Raw genomic sequence first — 22,446 nt, 5'->3', positions numbered from 1 at the left:
GAACATTAAAAACTTGACTAAAAAAAAATTTTAAATTAATGTTTTCATTTTTTTTTAGATTAATATTATTTATTGCTCTAAGAAATTTCGTCCATATATTCCAAATTATGTCATGTTTGGTCTCATTTTAATCAGAAAAATTGTACCAATACGTTGAAACAATTTGCATCCAGAAAAATCTAAAAATTAAGAAAGATAAATAAATAAATTTCTCGGCTGTTACGGCTCTCGTACTGTCCTTCTCTTTTATGACTTGTCGCCGGAAATCAAAAGCCCACATTCTTCCCACATTATCCATTTTCGTTTCTCAGCTTACGGACAACTAGAGAAATTTTACTGTATTTCGTTTCAATATATTCCTCGATCCAGAAAAAAAGAATTCCAGGGTTGTATCGTCCGTACCAAGTGGACTATTAAATCCAAGCTAAGATGTTGAAGAGAAGAAAGCGAGGAGGGAAGAAATTCGTGGAGGTCAGAGAGAAAGCGATATCGCTTTACAATTCAAAGAGGGTTCGCGACTCCTTTTAAGTATTCAGGATGTGAAATCGTCGCGGATAGCCGACAGTAAGCGATGGCTTCCGGTAGCTTTTCTTTTTTCTCCAACTCCTGAAGATTATGTCACGGAAAAGGCGTTGTAATTGAAATCCATGCTCGGAATGCAGAGAATCGGCTCTGTGCGTCTGATGGAACGGGAGGAGGAAAATGCGCGAAGATGAAAAATCAAAGATTTCCGCGGCAATTTCTCCAGACAACCGTTCCTCTCGATATTGACAGATTAGATTGGAATTTGAAAAACAGAGTTACATTTCGATTTACAGAGCTGTCTGTAGTTTGCTGAAAGATTGATGGATGTTCATGGTCAATCTTTTCGCCAGGAATAAAATTACAAATGAAATTTTCCTTCAAGAAAAAAGAAAAAGAAATTGTTATCGTGTCTAGAGATTATTTTATAAAACTCTTTATAAAAAGTGTTACATAGCAAAAAATAAGCATAGTATATCAGTTTGAATATTAGAAAAAAAAAGTTAATTCGTGTAAATTTTATTCTTTTGATATCAAGTTCATTATCGAACAAATTCGAACTTTTATTTAATGTGATCGTCTGAAATTTAATAAAGATGTAAGAATTCATGGCGCCAGTATAAATGAAGTGCTAGACGAGGCAAGTTTTTATTGGTAACAATAAAAACAAGCAGACATTTAGCAAGCCGTTAACGTTGCAGTAAACAACGCGGAGAGTGTCGCGGGTTAATTGCGTTTGCATTGTTCAACGCTCGATGTCGCCGGAATAAATTTCCAAAGGAAAAGCATCGGTAGGATCGTTAACACCAGGTTATAGCTACTTTTCTGGATTTTACAGCTAATTTTCCGAGTAAGAGTGCTTTGGTTCGTTGATGGTTTCCCTGCAATTCGGGTCAACAACATAATGATCGTGGCTCTTAATTTCAGGGGTTGATTTTTACACAAAAGGCAATATAAATTAGTTGAAAAATCAGCTTACCCGGCATCCGATTCACGATCCCGTGGGAAAGTCGAAATCGCGAAACAAATCACCCCGAGGGATCTGGCATCCAATTCACCCCTTTCGTTTGATTGCCGCTTCGTTTCCTCGCTTCAATTCAACAAGTCCACAATCTACCGGCTAGATCCACGAGATAGAGTACCTGCAAGTAGAGCAAAGGCAAAAGAATCAGTAAAAATGTCGAGGAAGCTGTTGTAAACGTCGAGGGGTGAAGAGAAGGGGTTGTCGCGACTTAATTGCATTTGCATTTTCCAGCCAACTCTCTACGACTTACTTACGAGTTCTCTCCTCGTCTTGTTTTATCGGTTGCTGGGGGGAAAAAAAAGCTCGGCTTCCTTGAACGACCGCGCACCCTACGATCCCTCTTCTACCCCTAAGAAAATATTCAGTCGTGGAAGCCGTGTCGAGGCTAACTACTTTATGAAATTACCAGTCGTTCCAGGCCCACGGTTTTCGTGGGACGACGCTGCTCGTGCTTGGAATTTCTTTCTTCGTTTATATCCACCCCTAGTCAAACTGCGGCTATTCTAGTCTACAGCATTCTTCCCTTTGACATTTTGGTGAATTTATTTATTTTTTCCTTTTTATAAAATTATATTTGAGAGCATTGGTAATTTTCAAATTGCAATTAGCGCAAACTACCTTCTTGTTAATCGCCGGATAATTGGCAAAAGTGGGAACAAAGGCTGTTTCCCGTGGACGATTTCCGTTGGCCCGTTGACCGGATATTGGTCAGGCAAGCAGCAATCCCGTTCGCAAAGCGATTCGTTATCATGCGATTAACGCGAGCACACGAGCTTAATTTCAACTAAGCTCGAAGAAGAGTTCGTTCAGTTAATGAAGACCGATTGCAAACCGACCCGGCCCAACGTTTCAACCCTCTAGCCTCCCTTCGGGTAGCAAGTAGGGCGTGAGCTTTTATCGTTCCTCTAATTGGATTAGAGAAAATAATTCCAGCTTCCGTACCATTGCTCGTGATAACGAGCCTCACAGAAGCGTATGCTAATTTTTGCTAATGGACCAGCGGCTGGCCGGTCGCTAAATCAGCGTTTCTTTAATTCACTCTCTGTTGCCTTTGTGGCCGATAAAATGTACGATTGGCTGGCCATTATTTTCGTTATTCATTTCTTTTTAACGCCTTCATCATTGACCATCAAAGGTAACGAAAGTATATTCATTTTTAAGATGGATGATTCGAAGATTAGAAAATAGAAAAATATTTTCTATTCGATGGAAAATCAACAAATTTCAAAATTTATTTCAACCTGCTTTTTACACTTCAGAAGCAGCCTCCAACGATGGTCGGCGAACATTTCCTGAGCGATCGGAAATGAGCGTCGAAACTTTTCGAATCGAACGATCGCCTTGGAATAAACGTTGAATTTTAGTTATCTTCTTCGGAGCACACGGTTTCGTATACGTGGAAACATTCCTTCAACTAAATCGGCATTCCCATCGACATTTAATTTCCCTTCTGGCCAGAGAGAAGGTAGATTCAGGGGTAGAAACGTGTACCTCCTCGAACTATCTGACACACGAGATAATCGTGATGTATCTCGAAGTAGGTATACCCGCTCGTAAAACGTTTGGAAATTTATTTAATATTGACGTTAAAAATGATGAAGAGTGATCGTAAATACGGGGGTTTATTGCTTCTCCATATTGCTTTTCAGAGATCTCAATTTCGATCCCGAAATTTCTATTTACTCTGATTTATTTGTTCCATTCGCGGAGTGAATTATAATTATATTAAATTCGAAAATTAATTACCTTCCTTTAAAAAGGATCGTTGGAAAGGAACAAAGAGGGGTAGTAAATTTTATTTTTTAATTTTTTTTTTCATCCTCCGTGTGGTTAAAGGAACGCGTAGTAAATTACTGCAGATATTTTGCGCTATGGTCAGTATAATTATTGACGCTTCTTTGTTTGTGTTACCGTATATACGGTTGTTGTTTACGGACAAACTTAATTATCCTCGAGGGAAAGGAAGCGCAGGATTACGGGTAACGCGAACCGGAACAAGCAGCGGATAAAGAGAAAAATTTCAAGAAAATAGGAGAATAAATCAAGGCCTGGCGGTTTTAACGCTCGAGCAAACGCGAATGCGTAAATTTCATGAGAGACTGGCTCGAATAAATTGGCTAACCTTCTGAACAAGACGGTTCACTGAGCACGAATAATTATATTTATCTAATGCAGAGGCTAAATTGCTAATAGCGCGGTCAAATATCACCCTGTTCGAATTAAATAAACAAAATGTTGATAAAGGTTGGTATGTTAAGACTTACAGTGGGTGATCAAATTATTAGAGCCATGATATTTTATATTGAATAACTTTTAATTAATAATTTTCCATTAATAATATACAAAGCAATAATAATTAAGCAATTCATTTTGATTGCTTTATTTCTGGCCCATACTTTTATCAAACGTTCAATCAATTTACATTTATTAATAAGTAATGTTTCCATAAATTTTCGATGGGGTCCGAAGAATTTCCAGACCACTTTTTTCAACTGTGTATCATAATTTTACAAGCATCAATACATCGTAAAGAAATAACAAAAACTCTGTTTAACTAGGTTTTCATTCAAGAATTAATGATTTTTATGTAGTCATCAATTTATACGAGTGGCTCTAATAATTTGATCAACCACTGCAAATCTATATCTTTAAATATTTTTTATATTATGAAACATTCAGTATAAAATGCAAAATTGAACAGCATTAGAAGGGTAATTCAATTATTTGTTTGTGTCTGCTAAATTTGATTAAATGGCTGTGTATGTAAAAGTAGAATTTAATTTTACATTTATTTTTGATTGATTTTATTGGCACTGGATATTGATTGTACAATGCAATTAAAATTCAATTTTCAAACAGCCTGTCCTTCGAATCACGCGCTATATGAATCATAATTTTCACATAAAAATTAATTTCTATAATTTAAAATAATTTCTGGCAAATTTGTTCCACTGTGTGCTAAAAGAAAAGGTTTGATAGTGACGCGGAATTGTGAAAATCATGAAAATCCTGGTGATTTCCTTCGACCGAGCCGGTGTCCGAAAAAGGAACCGGAAACGATCGTATTTAAATGACAAAGGAACTTTTCATTTTTGCTGGCCGGCCTACTTTTCATACGGGTTACGTGTACGCAAACGGAAAGTACACGGGAACTTCTAGCATCGCTATTGTCTTTTGATGCAAATTTCCCCTCCCTCTTCATCCCCGCTCGAGATTACAAGAAGAGTCGCAGTACTCGTTTCCAGTTCCGTTTTCTGTGTGTGTACGTGTGCGCATTATGCACTGTAACCGGGGCCACGTTCTTTTTTTAAAACCGAAACAACCAAAATATTTTTAACACTAGCTGTCGACGGTAATATCTTAATTACAGTATCGTTTCTCGATTTTTTTCTCAACATCGATGAATCCAAGAATTTATAAAATATTCATCGTGGTTGAAGTACGAAATTAATTGTTACATAGTGTTTTTCCGGGACCGACGTACTCGACACGGTTTTTGTTTTCCATGAGAAAAACTCGCAGAGAAATTTCGAGTACCTTTCACTGGCAAAATGAAACATTAAAAACATGACGAACATTTTTCTCATGCGCGAATTTCGTTTTAATTTTGTTTAATCGTTCTTTCGTCTCGACGGACATTGATTGTAGTTTATAATTAGTGATACGATGAAACTAAGGGGCTCTGTAAAAACGAGTAAATTACTCGAAATGATACTGCCAGTGTTTTATACCAGTGAAGTTTACATTTTTAGTAGACAGATCTTTTAATTTTAATTTTAATTTTCAACTTATTAAATTGATAAAAAAATTGATGGAGCATATAAGTATCAGACACGTAGTCTTTTATACAAGATTTTATCCAGAGTTATTGATGGTTTCTGAAACATTCGGTAGGGAATCCAGTTGCAGCATTTTACGGATGATCAGCTTCCAATTACAAGATCATTTAAAGCCCGATCGTCAAGTGATAATAGCATCCGATATAGAAGTTTCCATTCATTTCAGAGTATTAATGGTCCCTATTGATCCTCTCCGAGGCTTCATTAAAATACGGTCTAAAAATAGTCGAAAAGAAAGTATTATTTAAACAGCAAAATGTAGATTCAGATGCAGAAAGCTGATATACAGATTCGAATATTACACGTGTATACAAATACGTATTCATCTTGTCGAAAAAGAAAAAAAAATATTCATCCGCTTTAAACGGCACATTTTTCACTCTTTTACCTCGTTGAAAATCCCCATTGTCGGCCGGAATGACCCAATTCGGTGTATTCGTCGGGTGAATGTCGAAAGTCGAGGATGTCGCGATGCAAATTTTTCACCGTCGACACGGGGATCGCAGCCGTAGCCACTCGTAGTAGATGGAAATACACGTGGCCGCATTATGCAGCGTAACTAGGGTCGTAACCAGCCGCTGAAGACCCGAAGAGAGGGTCGAGGTCGGCCTCGAAGCGGTTCTCTGGCAAAATATTTGAGCACACGCCGCTGGATACGTTTACCCGGTCCCCTCGACAACGCGTAATAAAGCGACGCCACCTCTTTTCCGATAATACTCTTCCGCTTATTCCAACCCCTTTACCCTACCGCTGTTTAACCCCTTTCGCTAACGGAACGGTGATTATTGCCATTAGACACCCTTGGAGATCGTCTTCCTCTTATACAGAGGGTGATTAGACTGTTTTATTTTGACAAATTATTGGTGGAAAATATTTGAGTTTCATTTGAGTTTCATGCTGGCTATAATTTGTCTGTTGCATTCTGGTTGTCTGACCACATGTGGTTAATGCTACTTGTCTGACCACACTGGGAAATGTATGTTGCCTGTCTGACCAACTATCTGCTTATTTCACTCGTTTTTACCACATATGGTTGCCAGATGCTATATTAATTAATCATCTACTGGCCTTATTGTACTGGGCTGATCTGTCTGACCATTCGTTGACTTATACTACTTGCCCGAGTACTTGTCGGGCTTGTACTCATTTATCTCGTTATTCACTGACTCCGTGCTACTTGTCAGATCATTTATAAGTCTCATTCTACTAATTGCTGTGATTTTCATTTATTTTTGATAAAATTTTAGAGCCCACTCTGAAGTATTTTAACATTTTCCTTCGCTTCTGCTTGATCTCTGAAAAATGATTTCTCGTCCACGTCGATCGAAAAGCCGCTGTTTACATTGGATTGTGGGATAGCAACACGAGGGAAACGATCGTCGCAGCTGTGTGAGCCGCAAATTGCAACGCGGACAGGATGCTCGCCGCATTAAAACTTAATTAAAGGCCGGCGCTAGCCGGAATCACGCGGTCAACGATTTTTAATCCTCGTAATCAGCCTATCGCATAATTTGCTGCTTCGAGAATGTCACCGGTCTGGCATGAAAATCGAGCCAAGCCACGGCTGACTACCCAAAGAAATATCTCGATGCAATTTAAAAGCTCGCCAGGCGTCCGGTGACAAATTGCGGCTCGCGCAATTTTTCCGTGGCGAGAAGAATAAAGTGGCCCCCGGCGAGACCGTCTCCAAGAACATTGATTAATTCCACTCGTACGGCACTTTCCTTCTTGAACGATGGCCCCCCGCTGACCTGCCTTCCTGCTTTCAGGATTACCAATCCTCCTCTGTATCGTCGTAGGATCTTTCATTGTGTAGGCGTTTAGTTCGGGTCGCGGACCGCTAGGTGGCGGCGAGACGACAGCGTTCTCGCTAGTGGTCGCCCGGTATGCGGTTAGAATATTTAGGAGTTCCGAATTGCGATATGAAAGGTGTCTGTTGTCCTTTTTCTCCCCTTTCCTACAATCGCGATTGTTTCAAAATATGCCGCGGTTATTTGCGCGAAAAGTGGAAAATAAATTGGTAACGAACGTAGCAATGAAAAATTCCTCGGTGCACAATTGAAGCTACGCGAGAATGGTGGATCGCCCGGGGCGTAGGTGGATTCCTGTGGGTCAGCGCGTTGCGGCAACGTTAAAAGACGAGGAGGCGAGAAACGAGTCCGGAGGAATGTCTGCGGTGCCAGCTGCGGAAACGTAATTTCTCGCTACGTTGCCATCGGCGAGAAGCTTCTCCCTGGCAGCCCCTCCCTATCCTGAACTAGCTCTTTCAACGGGTGCCGAAAGTGTCAAGCGAAGGGAAACATTGGAGGAACACGTCTGTCTTCTTTTCCATCGTTTTCCTTTCGCAGATCGACCGTACATGCTTCGTGTTTCGTTTCCCTTTGACCGCTTTTTTCTACCCTCCTTTCCTTTTCTTTTTTTATCTTACCTTTCCTTCTGACTGGTTTATATTTTCCCCTTTTCCCTGGATTCTTTGAATGTTTCTCCGCTCCCTCGTTTCTTATTTACGCGAACTTCTCTTCGATGCTACTTCCCAGCTTTTCACTCGAGTTTTAATCTTCTTGGCTACACTTTACCGGTCAGTTTGCGTTTTCACGTCTCCTTTCCACTCGATTCAGTGGTTCTTTTTACTACACTTGTTTTTAGTCTTTGTTTCTTTGTTCCATTAAAGGTGTCTCTTAAATCACAGCTAATTCTCTTCGCTTATAATCTTCAACATTCTTTATTTAATTGAAACATCGAGTGTGTTCTTTGAAACTCGTCGACTCCCTAAATTGATGATTAATTAATTAATCACAAAGGTGCAAAGATAACAGAGGTAAGAAAAGGGATGCAACCTGTCTTATCCCACGGGAGCGTTTCTCTTTCGATTTAGTTTAAACCGTGCTACGGGATCCCAGTCCGATTTCTGTAGTTATTTGCATTGCGAAACTTTCATAATCGCGATCGCTAATTTACTCTAAGTGGCCCGTTTAATTAATCTTCTCATTACCGTCGTCCAGATGTCTTCCGACGACTGAAAACGGAACGATGGATAAGCTCTTCCTTATCACGCTCGTCGAATATCCTTATCGCCTTATGTCCTTTGTATCAAACTAACCAAGACATTGAGAAAAAATTTCAATTATAAAATTCTGACTAATTGTCTCGGGCCATTTTCACTGCAATATTCCCAGTGAAACGTTAAGTCTCTTCTTCGTCTGATTCAAAATCATTTTATCTCGCGAAAAGAAACGAGAAAGAGGAATTCATTAAGAGGGTTCCTTACAACAGATTCGCCTGCCATACTCGTCGTCTTCTCTCGTGTAGTAAAAGTCTTTCTCAGCGATACGCCGTTTTTCTCTGGTCGTTACTTGCAGACTGTACTTACATTTTCTAGATAAGTAGAAGCAATGCTGCACGAGTGGTTGTGCCACGATCAGCCTTCTTATTTTATGCAGAGTGTGTGTGCCGAGACGAGAACGTCTCTTCAGGGGTTGACTGAACGGTGCAAAAACTGTAAAGAAAGAGCTGGTAAACGCAAGCTCATTTTGTGCAGTTTATGGTTTCTGTATAACTTTGAATACGCAAGAAATTTTCATAGAATCATTTATTCGATTAACGGAAAAATAATTCTCTAATGTCAGTTTAGTATAAAATGTATTTTTATTTTATTATTGGATTATTATCAATGACAGGTGTCGAACGAAATTATTAAAAGCTTTCGAAAATATTTATTAAATCATACCGAATTACGTTGACAGTCGCAGTGATTTTGACAAAACGATTGGCTCATGATTTTAAAATGGCTCATACCCCCATCGATATACCCTCGCGGAATATATCTTTTTTATGTCGTCTCTAATGCATTGTCGATGCTCATATTTTGCAAGCGGCCAATACGAGAAAGGCGAATTGGACAATTTATCGTTTGCCAGTCGACCTTTAAAAAAAAAGAGAGAAAACGCCTTCCTCCGTTCGTCGATAACTTATGGGAACATTTATTTTGCATTGCTTTAGCGTTTAGCGTGAAACAGTGCCGCGACCTGTGCCATAATCGGTGATGATTAAAGAATTTAATTAAACATCTTGTGTTATTTTTAACTAATCTTGTCTTATCATTTCCAGCAAGCATTAGTTGCTCTCTAACACCAAAATTCCAGCACTCGTTTTATTTTGCATTATTATTTTCTTGGTATTATATCATTACACTATTATATTTCTTCTTTTTTTTTATTTTGTATATTATACCAGCTTTGCACAGATTAGCAATAGCGTGATTTATTGGTAATAAAAAATTTGTATTAACTATTATTCATAATAATATTTCGTTATTTTTATTATTCATCGCGTTCACAGAAATTCTGCTTTACCCGGTTTTAATATTTCGTTGTAAGAAATTCAAATCAGAATCCGAATCACGTCTCGTCGAACTATTTCGCTATTTTCGTAAGCAATCTCAGCCGAAGTAGGGATGAGAATAGAAAATTGTGTCTCGAGTTCGACATCGATACGCAAATTGCACAAATTAAAGTGGCTGCGGAGTTATTGATACGTTCGCGACCTACTTTCCTTTGCTTCCGTTTATTCGACGTGTTTCTGGTATCGATTATCGCGTTGGAGATATCCAGGTCGGATTTCCACATTTCCAGAACGTAATCTTTCTGTCGATTCGTTTTATCGAGCCGCGATTTCCAGGATTTCGTGGATTCACGTCAATGTCCGTCCAGATTCCGTCTCGTTAACCGGAAATTTCATTTTGTTTCAACCCGAATCGACGATTTCATTTCTATCTCTCTTTTTTTTCTATTTTTATCATTTGCATCTACATTCTGTACATTTTTCCCAAATATTTCATCATCATCCAAACGTCCTGTTGCGAGGCGAAAAAATTGAGTGAATTTCTATGAAAGGATCTGCCGCGAGTTCGAGGTATTTTTATTCGTTCCAACGAATGCCTTAGTTTGCAATTCACGCGTCAGAAACGGGTCGAAACAGACATCGCGCGCGTTGGTCGTTCGCGGACGTTGAGCGAAACAAAGAAGCGTTGTTTTCGCGCGATTTTACGACCGCTAACGGGGCTGCGGATCGTCGAACGACATTTCCATAAACCGGAAACAATGGCCACATGTGTGCCGCGGCACCGGCGACCGCGACAATGGCCGAGCGGAGCGGCGCGAAAGGAAGAGGGAAACGCGAACGACTCTGCCCTCGCGTTATTCAAAGAAATTCAAATCCAACATTTCCGTGCCTCGGTCGCCCGGTAAACAATGTATCGATTGTTCGATAGGTCGTAATGCAAACGACCACCGCATAGGCACAAGGGTGTTGCAAAACAATCATAGTTGTTAAAAGTACGCATTCCGATCGGTTTATTTGATGCCAAATAATGGAATTTGAAATGGAAATAGCAACGATGTTTGCTTATTTCAACTCTTATTTGAAGTAGAATATACAAGGATCTTCCGAACGTTGCTTGGAAATAAAAGAAATCATTTCAGTAGTAATACCCCGCGAATGGTCAGACAGGGAGCAATATTCCCTGCAAACGATTTTCCAGAAGGAAAAACTAAACCGTATCATCAGCGTTTCCATTTCCGATACACTCGAGTCGATCGTAGACATTGATAGAAAAAAAAAAAAAAAATCGTCATCCAGCCATTTGAAAGGCACGTCAAGCTGAATAACAACAGCTCAAGGAACCAGTTGTTTTTGAGTTGATGGCCGCCAGTCGTGATGAGAATGGAGGAGGGAAAAAAACGAGGCGACGTGTCGTATCGATGCTCCTGTGGAATCAGAGGAACACAAAGCTCGCCTTTGGCACAGTTTCGTCGAGATAAACGGAACACAGAGCGAACAGGGAAAACGCGAGGGGAACAGAGGGGAGGATCGATAGGACGATGCGTGGCGAGGGTTGAGCAGAGTCGTAAAAGCGAATTTATTTTGAATGCTCTGACCGAACAGCTTCGGTGATTCCGTTGTTAGTCCTCTGCCAGTGTGTTTTGTCGCTTCAACGACGATAAAGAAGATTCCCAGTGTCGAGATATTCGCGACACCGAACGTAAATCCTGCTGCGATACCCTGTTCTTCCCTTCGACCGAACTGTTTCCGGATATTTCACCGTGGAACGGTTGGATTTGAATTCGTGCAGGGAATTAAACGTTTGATTGTTTAATCCGTGGGATTTGGACGACTGGGACAGTGGAAATAGACTGTTTAGAAATGTTTTTCCAACCCTCGGATATAAATCTTCCGCAGATTTTCACGTGAAAATTTAAGCATTCCATCCCGCGAACGCGTCGTTAGAGGAATTCGGGTAAGAACAAGAAACGTTGGCACGCGGAAAAACGATGGTCGTTACGGATTTCGGTATGCACACGCGAAGGGAAATATTTATGGGGACGGTTACGGTGTAGCCAGGTTAAACCTCTGCGTTCCCTTTATTTACGAATATATCACACCCTTCTCTCAGTCCCTTTCGTATGGTTGAATTATTTTAGCTACGCGACCGTGTTCGGTGAGCGGCTGTTTTATTGTTCCCCTCCCGGCAGACGATGTTTTTGTCCTGGACACCGGTGTGGACCCTCAGTTTATGATGGTCCAGGATATTCCTCGGTTTTTGAGAAAATGGCCAGGAACAGCGGCCTTCTCTATGCGCTCTGAATAATTCTCAGAGCTGGTTGGAAGGTTCGAAATAATTGGGACACTTGGGGGAATAACGGTATAGAATGTGGTGGAAGTTGTGGCCCGGTTATGGGATGGAGTTTGGTGCTGTTAAGGTGAAACTAAGCACTGTGAATCATTTCCTGTGGATAATTAAATTATGAAACCTGTTCTGTGGCCTTTCACGGTGACGAAGATTCTCGTTCTCTGATTATTAAAATTTAATAAAACTGCGAATTAAGTGTATAATTAGTTTAGTGGAAGTTGCAATTTTCAGAATCACCTTGCTCATTTTTCATTCATAAAAATTTCTAATTGCAAGTATTAATTTTCACGTGAATTAAATACACGAAAAGAAGTTACATAAAGGTAGAAATATTTTTAGTACACAATGCAGTTACATATGAACGTACTGAATAGTAGAAACAGTAGTATAAGAGCGTGTATAGTCAAACATGGAAGTTGGCGAGACCTTGGCTACATTGATTATGCATGAAACCCGTGGCGGCCCTATAACGTCTGGCAGCAAAATATCAATCTAAAGTTTCCCAATAAACGTCGGTTTACATCCCGTTGGTTATTCAAAATTTCCTGGAAATGTGCTCGATGGATTTATGTTTTCCGATTGTCCTATCGAGTCACCGTTCGAAATACCAAAAACTGTGCTCCTTTCCGAAAGACAAATTTCTCAATTACCATTTGCATTATTTAATAACCGTAAAGTTACCCTTTTCCTCGAAATAAATAACTTTGCGTCTCTTTCACAATTGTGAAGGGTTGGGTCTTCTTCTGATGGCCGCAAGGTGTCGCGCGTGTAACTCCACCTTTCTCGCAAGTGCTCCATCACGGACCTCGTCGATAAATATATAAGATCTTAGAATATACAACCCAGGCGTCTGAGGCAGGGACCGTCCATGTCAGCACCACTGACGAGTTCTAGTGGATGGTTCCCGAGACGAAACGCCGGCACCCCTATACAAAATCCCCTCTTCCACCCTTAACAACCCTCAAAGAATCTTCCCTCCACTTCCAAAATACCGATGAAGATAAAATTCCGCCCGTAAACCGGAAATCTCTTCACCACAGTGTGCTCTTCGAATTACTTTCCCCTGGTACATGAAGTTTCGTATCTTCCTTCCGTATTCTCGCAAAGACCCGCACAGCCGCCAACTGCTAAACACCGGTAGCATGGCCGCGTCGAATCTGCGCAGCGTAGGGCAAAAAACACGCGGAATTCAGGGAGGAACGAGAGGCTTGAGGCTGATGTTTGAAAATTTATCGTTCAACATTGTGCTGCCGGTTCGCGTAAAAGAGAGAGAGAGAGGCAAAGGTGGTCTTGCGAGCCGACGATAGAATGGAAGGAAGACGGGAGAAAGCCCGGTAGAGAGAGGTGAAATTAAACGGACGTCGTCGGGAATTGCCGGGTAATTGAAAGCTCGACTGCAAGAGAAGAACGGCAGCTCGCGAGAGCCTTTGTCACCCCGACACGTGAGAGCCCCGGAAACTGGCTATGAAACGGAAGGACCGCGCTAGGGGGGAACGTTCGAACATTAATTCAGGCATTTCGCGTGACGAGAGAGGAATATTCGATCGAACATTCGCGGGGACTATACCCGCGGTCATCTTCCTTTTCTCTCGTTTTTTTTTTTCTTTTTTTTCACCCACCCTGTTTTTTGGAATATTCTTTTTCCTCGTCGCGTATGGCCGTGTCAATTTTCCGTTTGATTTTTTCCCCTTTGTCCTCGTTTCGTTGCTTCTTCCTGCTGTAACATTTCCGGGCTGCATTTCGCTCGCTGTGTTTTCTTTTCCGGTCGGGTTTCAACGAGGGTGCTGGCTTGCGAATTCTTCTACCCCTCGGGAGTTCATAGTTTTTTTTTTTTATTCCGTGGTTCTTTTTTTCCTTCACTTTGGAAATTGTTTCGACAAGGCAACCCGTGGATTCGCTGCGCCAATTTGTCGGCGCGAAACCGCGGTTATTTCCTGTCAATTTTTTAAAGCTTCCATTTCGTCGCTTTAAAGAATAAATAAAAATTAATGGAAACATTTGATGCCCAAGGGTTGAATTTTTTAATTCTACCAATTTCCCCGGAAATCGTCGATTCATTTTTAATCCTTAGCACCTCGTTCTGAAGAATCTCTTTCTAACAATGTTCCTTTTGTAACCGTTCGAAAAAGCAGCTCACGTAACGCGGTACTGGATGTACAGTAACAAACGCGTTACCATCAACGAATAAATCTTGCTTGTTGGAATAAATGCCGCTCTTAGAAGGGTGCACGACCGGAGACAGGGACGTATCGATCAGGGTCAGCTTAGAATTTCCGTCTGGAACCGGTGTCGATCGATATAGGGTATAACGTGTGTGTGTGTACGGGCACGAGGGGGTTGGAACGTGCCGACGATGCGAACGTTTCTTTCAGCCGTTTGTCTTCCCGCTGGACGAACGAAAAGAAAAAGGTCGCGGAGGATCCTCGTGGAACAGCTTAAAGACGAAGCTATACGCGTTCCTGGGGAGAAATCAATTGGCTCGGATTCGATTTCGTGGGCGTTGCGAGCGAAAAATCGACGGTAATTTGTATTTTATCGGCGACGATCGTTTCCAGTTGTGTCTCCGATTCCAGATCATTTCACCTTCTTCTTTCGCCATCACCGTCGCGACGGACGTCGGGGAAGTTCATTTGGAACTTTAACTTGCGGTAACTTTGTTTCTTCAAACCGATCTTTTATTTATGATCCCTCCACTGCTGGAAATTCAATTAATCCGATAAAATCGAATTTCCAAAGAGACTGGCCTTAATGTTTATTAGAAATCAGAAGCTTCCCAGTTACTTTCACCCCTTTGAGGCAGGTAACGAGTTCGAAGGTGCTTTTACCACCAGGGAAGAAGGTATCCTGTCCTCTTTAGCCCTTCTTTCCTTCGCCCCCTGTCCTTTCTTCTCGCACGATGCTCGTTTCCCTGGGCGAAAGTCATTTTTCTCTTTTTTAAACAGCCTGCCCTAAAAGCGGCCGTCGCCCTCGGCTGCTTTTCGCGGCCTACCGTCTAATTGACCCAGTTCCCGGGATAAGTATCTCCCTGTACAGTCGACACCGAAAGTTATCCTTCCGATTTCAGATGATCTTTTTCGGAAATCTGAGAGGGTGACATTCGGGTGGTCACGCTTGGCGAGAGAAAAATAAGAACGCGCTGCGGTGTTGTTTTCATATAAAAGCTTCCCATCGCGCTGGTCTTGAATCACGTGTTGGGTTTCGAGTCATTTTTTAAGAGCCTTTCTAGGCTCTCGTGATATTAAAAGAGGGTTTCATCGAGATTAATAGAAATTAATTTTTCATAATTATTTTCTGAACTGCCACTTTTAAGGATCTACTTGAGACAGTCGGTTGGAAACGAGAGATTCGAACAGGCAGCTGATCAAACATAAGTGGACGAACGGATAAACAGAGTGACAGGGAATGTACATAAAGACAGTCTCGGGTAGTAAATGCGAATTTAGTCGATTCAAGTTAACTGCAACTCCGTTACAGTGAAACTTGGATTGATCAAACCATCTCTAGTCAGTCACAGTGAACCACATTGACCCCATCCCTCTGAACAAATAGTTTCTGCCTTCAGTTTCGCTCGAGTTTCACCAGTGTCTTTGAACAGTTCAAACATGCATCGAAATAGCAATAAACTATGGATTATAATTAAAGAAACGTTTATTTTCATTTTAATACATTTAGATAAAATTTAAGAATTTTTTAATATTCTGATTTGTTAAAAAGTAAAAACGTTGGAGCAGAGAAATCGATGGAATTTTTAATCGTTTACTTTCTATTTTTCACTTTGTTCACTCGAGATATCTTTTGTAACCACGGATTTCACAGTCGAGTAAGCTTCTTATTGGCCCATATCGAACGTCTATCGGACGTAAGTAGCTCGAAATTAGAAGGAGAGCCTTTGAACCGTGCAATTAGAAGTCGATAGATGGTTCTTTAGCATGCCTCATATTTTCCCGCCAACGTGCTTTCCCACCGTTAGCCAGCCATGAATCTTTTGTAAACTTAATATCGTCGGCTTGCTTGATATCTTTCCTTCCATTCGTATGGTCGTGTCTCGTTCATTTTTCCATTGCAATTCGGGTCATTTTGTGGAAGAAAGATTACAGGCTGCTTGAAAGAATATTAAAAAATTATTATTTTGCGAGCTGAAAACAGCTTCTCCTCTAATTAAACGAAAGGAAAAATATAGCTTTGTTTATCTTCGTGTGCTAATATTAGAAATTCGTGAAAAATACAATCTATCGATACCGGAAATCGAATCCTGTTTTCTACATCGACCTATTACTTTTTATTTTCAAACATCGGATATAACCATTTATTATTTTCAATCTTCCAATTTCACAGAATAACAAAGTTGAAAATTAATTCCCACGGAATAGCCGCATCTATCACGATAATCCCGTTGGAAGTTGGTCTGAAATCCGTCTCATCTGTATTGTCAGGGAGAAACAGAAGTGACCGCTTGTCCTCTAATAAAATAATTTCAATTGCAAATAACACGACGGTCACGTCGTATGAAATTTAAATGGTCCAATTAGCCAGACAGCGTACCGGTTGGCCGGCATTATTCTTTGCTTTTTTCTCGAAAACGCTTCTTCTACTCCCGGTATACGCATCCCCGAACGCGTCGCCGCCCATTAATTATTCATATCAGTTGCAGTGGCGAGGATAACGCTCCTTTTTTTCCCCAGTCGGTCCTCCCGCCACGCTTTTTCTCCTTCGCCGTTTCAGCTTATTTTTAGCTCCGCGCGAAAAGATAGCCGCCGCGCTATTCCTTGATACGGATGATCTTTCTTTCCGCATTTCCTCTAGCGAATGCATAAACTCGCGCATTAAGAACGGGATAAGGTATTAATATGGAAATGCGAGAGGAAAATTGAATCTCGGTGATATAAGTTTTCAGAGAGGACTGTTCACTGTTTCATAATTAATTAACCCTTTCGCTGCTACGCAAATTTTTCAACCCCCAGTGGGCCACAAATTTCATAATAAAAATTTTATAATGGTAAAGAACTGTGAAATATATTAAAATAACGGTACAATTTTGCCAATAGCACATTTTTCTTGCAATTAGTGGTGATCATCACCATGACCTAAATAAAAAGACAAGCGCCAATCCCATGGGACCACCGTGGCAGCGAAAGGGTTAATATTAATTAATAGCTGGTATTAATTAATAACCCGCTCTGCCTTTCCGAAGCCTTAGCTTATACCGGCAGTGGTGAAGGACGTTATTGCGCTATATAAATATATCCACCCTCCAAGTGGCGCCGGGTATGGACAAACTGTCCACTCATGGGGTTTGCCAATCATTGTGTTCGGATCGGGAAGTCCCAACACTTGACTCTTTGTCGGCGTAAGTAATGTTGATATTGGAACGAAAAAGCTAACCAGAATGGGTTATTGATTTCACCCACGCTCGTTTAGTTAGAGAATGAGGTAGAAAATATACAAATGTTAAAAAAAAATATTGGAAATTCACCCTAGAGACTTGGTAAAGTCTTGGAAAGGGATTTTAATCCCCGCGTCTGACTAATGGTTGAGTCGTATCACTTAAAAAGATTTCCAGCTCTTCCACGCTACAAACTCTTCGTTCTACACACCTCCCTTAATTTAATTTAGAAAAAGCTTCTTAAAGAGAGTACTGCGACCACTCGAACACCCCCTAAACCTCCCTCGACACCTGAACCCTTAAAAGTTCATCGAAAGAAGCAAAAGCGTAAGATCGACAACTGTAACAATTAATGGTAACTGGAAAATCGTGGTGGCAACGTCCTGCGTCGTTTTATCCTTCCGTGTCTCGTGATTCTAAATTACACTTGGTACTCGCAAAGTGGCGAGAGTTCGTCGACCGTAGAAAACCGCTCTCCAAACAGCCACTCTTCTAAACAGCTTCAGTCGCAACCAGCGGCTTCGTTCCACGACGACGCGACCCAGTTCCCGGAATAAACTTAACCGTGTGTCCCTCTTTACTCTTCCTCCTCCCCTCGGTGCAGCCAGAGTCGACGAGGAGAAACGAAGTTAAGCTAATTTCAGAAGGAAAAAATGTTTCGCCCCTTCCCTGTGTCGACACAAGTCGCCGGACGACTAACGAACGCTCGTAAAAAAGCGGAACGTGGCGCGCGTTCGAAGCTTCCTGGCACGAAAACCCTCTTCCGGATGCCGCTCTAAAACTTTTAACACCAACACCGTTCCGATGTCGGCTTATTAATTCGAGCTCTGCGAATCGCGTGCGCGATCGTCGGTGCTTAATTAATATTTTCATCCCCCTTTGTTATCCTAATCACAAGGATGACATTGTTACTTCAAAGCAGGCCCTTATTTCGTGGCTCAATTTATTGTGCTAAATTCTTTGCGTGAAGTGGGGATGTTTCTCTTGTCGAGAATCAACTCGTACGTCCAGCCGCAGACATGCTTCGGATTTTTCTTGTTGCTACTTGGAGATTCGCCAGAAAGTTTTCTTTCTTCACTCCGGGGGTTGTTTGTTTTGTTAATTGAGTTATGTTCCTCTTTGCGTTCCTGCTGATTAATGTTTCGAATTCGACTGGGGTGTATTTGTACCCTCGTTGAAAGAATGTTTCTAACTGAAGTGGCTACTTGATTATGTATTTTTAATTTTACAACTGTTTAAGTAAGAAATTAAATTATTTTCTGTATTTTTACATTATACAGTGGGTGATCGAATTATTAGAGCCATTCGTATAAATTGATGATTTTACATAAAAATGATTAATTCTTAAGTGAAAACCGAGTTAAACAGAGTTTTTATTATTTTTTTATTATCTATTGATGCTTGTAACAAATTCTTCGGACCTCAACCCCCTCGAAAATTTGTGGAAATATTTATTATTAGTAATAAATGTAAATTGATTGAACGTTTGATAGAGGTATGGGCCAGAAATTATTAATTATTGCTTTGTATATTATTAGTGGAGGATTATTGATTAAAAGTTACATTGGCTCTATTTCTACAGAAACACGAAATACCCATTTTTCATACCATGGCTCTAATAATTTGATCACTGTAAATTGGTTATTTTCTCTTGGAATCTGATAGCGTTTTACAAAGCAATCAGTCTGTATTATTATTAGCTTATTATCATTCGACGTTTCGAATAATGTGATTGGAATTTCAGCCAGAAAATGGACATTCGAATTATCAAATGTCACACAGGGCCAACACGAACCGTATATAACCTCGGGTCGTGTCTTGCATGATATATTCCCGCGTACTCTTCACCGGTAACGCGTGTCGATATTTCCTGCATTTCGCCTCGAGATTCCAGCTATAAATTAATCTCACTTATCCAGAACTGCCCCGGGCTGTTTTATCCGATAGAACCGTCAAGAATATCTCCATTTTTGATCCCACGTTTCTTCTATTAAACTCCGCTTCCCGCAACTTTGTTGCGGAAAGTCAAACTTTTATAATAAAGCATTCGTCGAATAATTTATTGAATTTCTGTCCGGTATGCAAATGCATCTTGAGGAAACAATTTTATTTATTTTTAATTTCCAGGGAAATTGAATCCTTGCCACTCTGTGTTTGTTTTATTTCGAACTCTTTTCTCGATGATGCGTTTAATTACTGCACCGCGTTGGTAATATGAATTGCTAAGTTTATTTTCATGCATATAATTTAATTGCACACTTCCCGTTATCGTCGTTACGCAGCCTCGTTCATTTGATATTCTCGCTGGCAACGAGATACCGTGTATTTTTGCTAATTAATTTCCGTTTGTTCAAGAAACACCACGCTTTTATTACGCGGTCTTGCTTTTTTCCTCCCTTGCCTGTACGAGCGCAACATTCGTTATCATAGCGGAACAATTTGTTATTTTAATCTGAATGCGAACGTAGAAAGTCAAAGTGGTTGGTTGCATTGTTTTCTCCAACTTTTATTTCGTCGTTGAAAGCTCGTTCGAGGCATCGATTGGAAAAGTCATAATTCGCGATGAAATCGTTTGTAAGTTGGTGAAGTGGAATAAGATGAACTCCTGGCAGACTTCTTGAAGAACAATGTCCCCTCGCTGGTATCGCGACTACCAACTTCCACGAATTACGGAAACATTTGCGATGTCGACTGTTTATCGCTTGGAAACAGATTTTATATTCGAAATTTGATAATTAATGTAGGAATAGAAAATTCTTGATTTTACTTAAAAATATATTTAAAACTGAAATTTTCAAATGACGCATAATCTCTTGCTTCTCTAATTTTTTTGAAACGACTAAAAAAAAAAAGAGAAAAGGAGAAATTAAAAAGAATAGAAACAATGGAAACAGTGTATTAATGTTTCTCATAACGGACGAGAAGGAACTGAATACTAATGTTTCATTTCCACGGCACAGTTTCCGCTGCTTCATCGAGCATTAAAATATTAAAAGAGCCTCGCATTTCTGTGAGGAAACTTTCTCGGTAAAAGCGTTCCGTTTGAAATATACATTGAAATTTAAAGGCAACACAGGTACTGTCATTACGCTTCGGGACAACAGAGACTTATAATAGAGAACCCAAGTTAGAGGCTCTACTTTCCGTCTGCAACCCCATTTTTCACAACTAATTAACTTGCACCGTTTCACTTTTAATTGCCTCGATTCACTCTTCTTCTTGTGCCAAATATCTCGCAACTGTTCTTAAATCGACAACTATTTTTCCGTGACAAAGGAGGAAAAGATTTAAATTATTCAAGCTGCTGAGAATAACTGCAGAATTCTCTTGGACCGACGGTGTAAATAGTGGAGTAAAATGTGAAAGGATGATTTAAGGAGGATATTTAAAAATCATCGGGAAGTAACTTAATTTATCTGGAAGTTGGTTCGTTGGATACAGAAGGTAGCTGAATCCCTTCATCGTCGAACCTTAAAAAGCTAAATTTAAACGCGCTGTGAAGCGGAAAATTCAGCTTTCAACGATCGATAGAGTACCCCAAAGAGACTGGATGAAGTGTCTAATTTACAGAGAAGAGGTGATCTATATCAACTATAATATCGCCGCTAACTTTATTTAACGCTCGGTGTCACTAAAAGTAGCTGGCTAAAAATAGAAATATTCGTTTCTAAGAAAACACCGACTTTAATAATTGAAATTTTAATTAATTTCCAATAATTTTACTAACTCTCGACGTCACTAAAAATAGAAATATTCGTTTCTAAGAAAACACCGACTTTAATAATTGAAATCTTAATTAATTCCCAATAATTTTACAAATGCTCGGCGTCACTAAAAGTAGCTGGTTAAAAATAGAAATATTAATTTCTAAGAAAACACCGACTTTAATAATTGAAATATTAATTAGTTTTCAATAATTTTACAAACTTACTCGTCCATTACTGTCGAGACAAAGGCTATTCTCGCGTGAACCTCGAGAAATCTAAAGTAACCAGTGTGAAGGATGTAAGACGGAATCAGAAGCCCCAGAGTGATGTTCGTCCTCTTTCATCTTCGTCATCCTGTTCCGTCGACCTAGTCCGTCGTGGCAAAAAGGAAAGATACATGCCTGCATCATGGTACAAAGACAACTTTGACCGACAGTAAGAAGAGGAGAAAGGGGTGGGAGAGAGAGAGAGAGAGAGGTATCTCCATCTCCTTTGAGATCTTATACTCAGTCCCGACCATCCAGGTCTTATTAATAAATCATTATCGTCGTCGTCGGGGTTGCGAGCCGCCTTTTTCGACGGCGAGAGACATCGTTTTCGTGCCCCTTTCACGACGACCTCTCGTTTCATCCACCCCTTTTGCTCGCGAACAACCCTTCTCACGCGTCGTTCAATTATATTCTCCTCGCCGATGCTATCTTCGTAACTCGCTGCGAGGATTTTACACGCTTCACTCGTGCCAGAAGATACCTGTCTCAATGCAACCCCTTTCAGATTGTGTCTGAAAGTACTCGTAGAGGGTGCGAGCCAGTAACGAGGGCTTTACGATCGTTTGTGCTTTCTTTTTTTTTTCTCTACACGTTTTGTCAAGGTTTCGAAAGAAATCTTTGATATTTCTTAAAAAGGTAACCGTGACGTTAGAAAAATATTAGAAATTATTAGAAATTTCAAGGGTTGATTTTTCAACAGCGATGTTATTTCAAGGATAGTCGATATTTTCTTCTATTATTATAGTTAATTAAATCAGTTCAGCATTATATTTTCGTTGATGTGAAAGCACTTTGCAATTTTTTCTTTTTTAAAGAAGCCAATTTCTTGAAAGGAAAATAATTTTCAGCCTTTGATGTACACTCTGTCCGTTCGCATCGAGCCTTCAATAGATTCTTTAAGGGAACAAAGTGAAACTTTCAGCTATGATGGGAAGATGGCTCAATTTATGGCGATAATACCCTTGAAATATCACTCTACTCGAAACTCGATAATGAAACAGCTTCGGCCGGCTT

The 22,446-nt window shown here is 40.3% G+C and overlaps 1 protein-coding gene and 1 long non-coding RNA gene across 2 annotated transcripts in view; one reads left to right on the top strand and one right to left on the bottom strand.

Annotated features, from left to right (window-relative positions):
* LOC114876958 overlaps nt 1-22,446 on the top strand; it is a 131,013-nt gene that overhangs the window by 48,462 nt on the left and 60,105 nt on the right. The gene's annotated exons all lie outside the window — the stretch shown is intronic.
* The window catches only part of LOC114876957 (neuroligin-1-like), a 99,444-nt gene that overhangs the window by 71,252 nt on the left and 5,746 nt on the right, over nt 1-22,446 (bottom strand). The window contains exon 2 of the mRNA XM_029188957.2: nt 1,502-1,664. The gene's annotated coding sequence lies outside the window, so the exon portion shown is untranslated. The remainder of the gene's footprint in view (nt 1-1,501; nt 1,665-22,446) is intronic.

Source organism: Osmia bicornis, chromosome 7 (assembly GCF_907164935.1).
Source record: "Osmia bicornis bicornis chromosome 7, iOsmBic2.1, whole genome shotgun sequence".
In the NCBI taxonomy this organism is placed as follows: Eukaryota; Metazoa; Arthropoda; class Insecta; order Hymenoptera; family Megachilidae; genus Osmia; species Osmia bicornis.
Note: the sequence above shows the minus strand (reverse complement) of the source record. Positions and strands in the feature narration are given on the sequence as shown.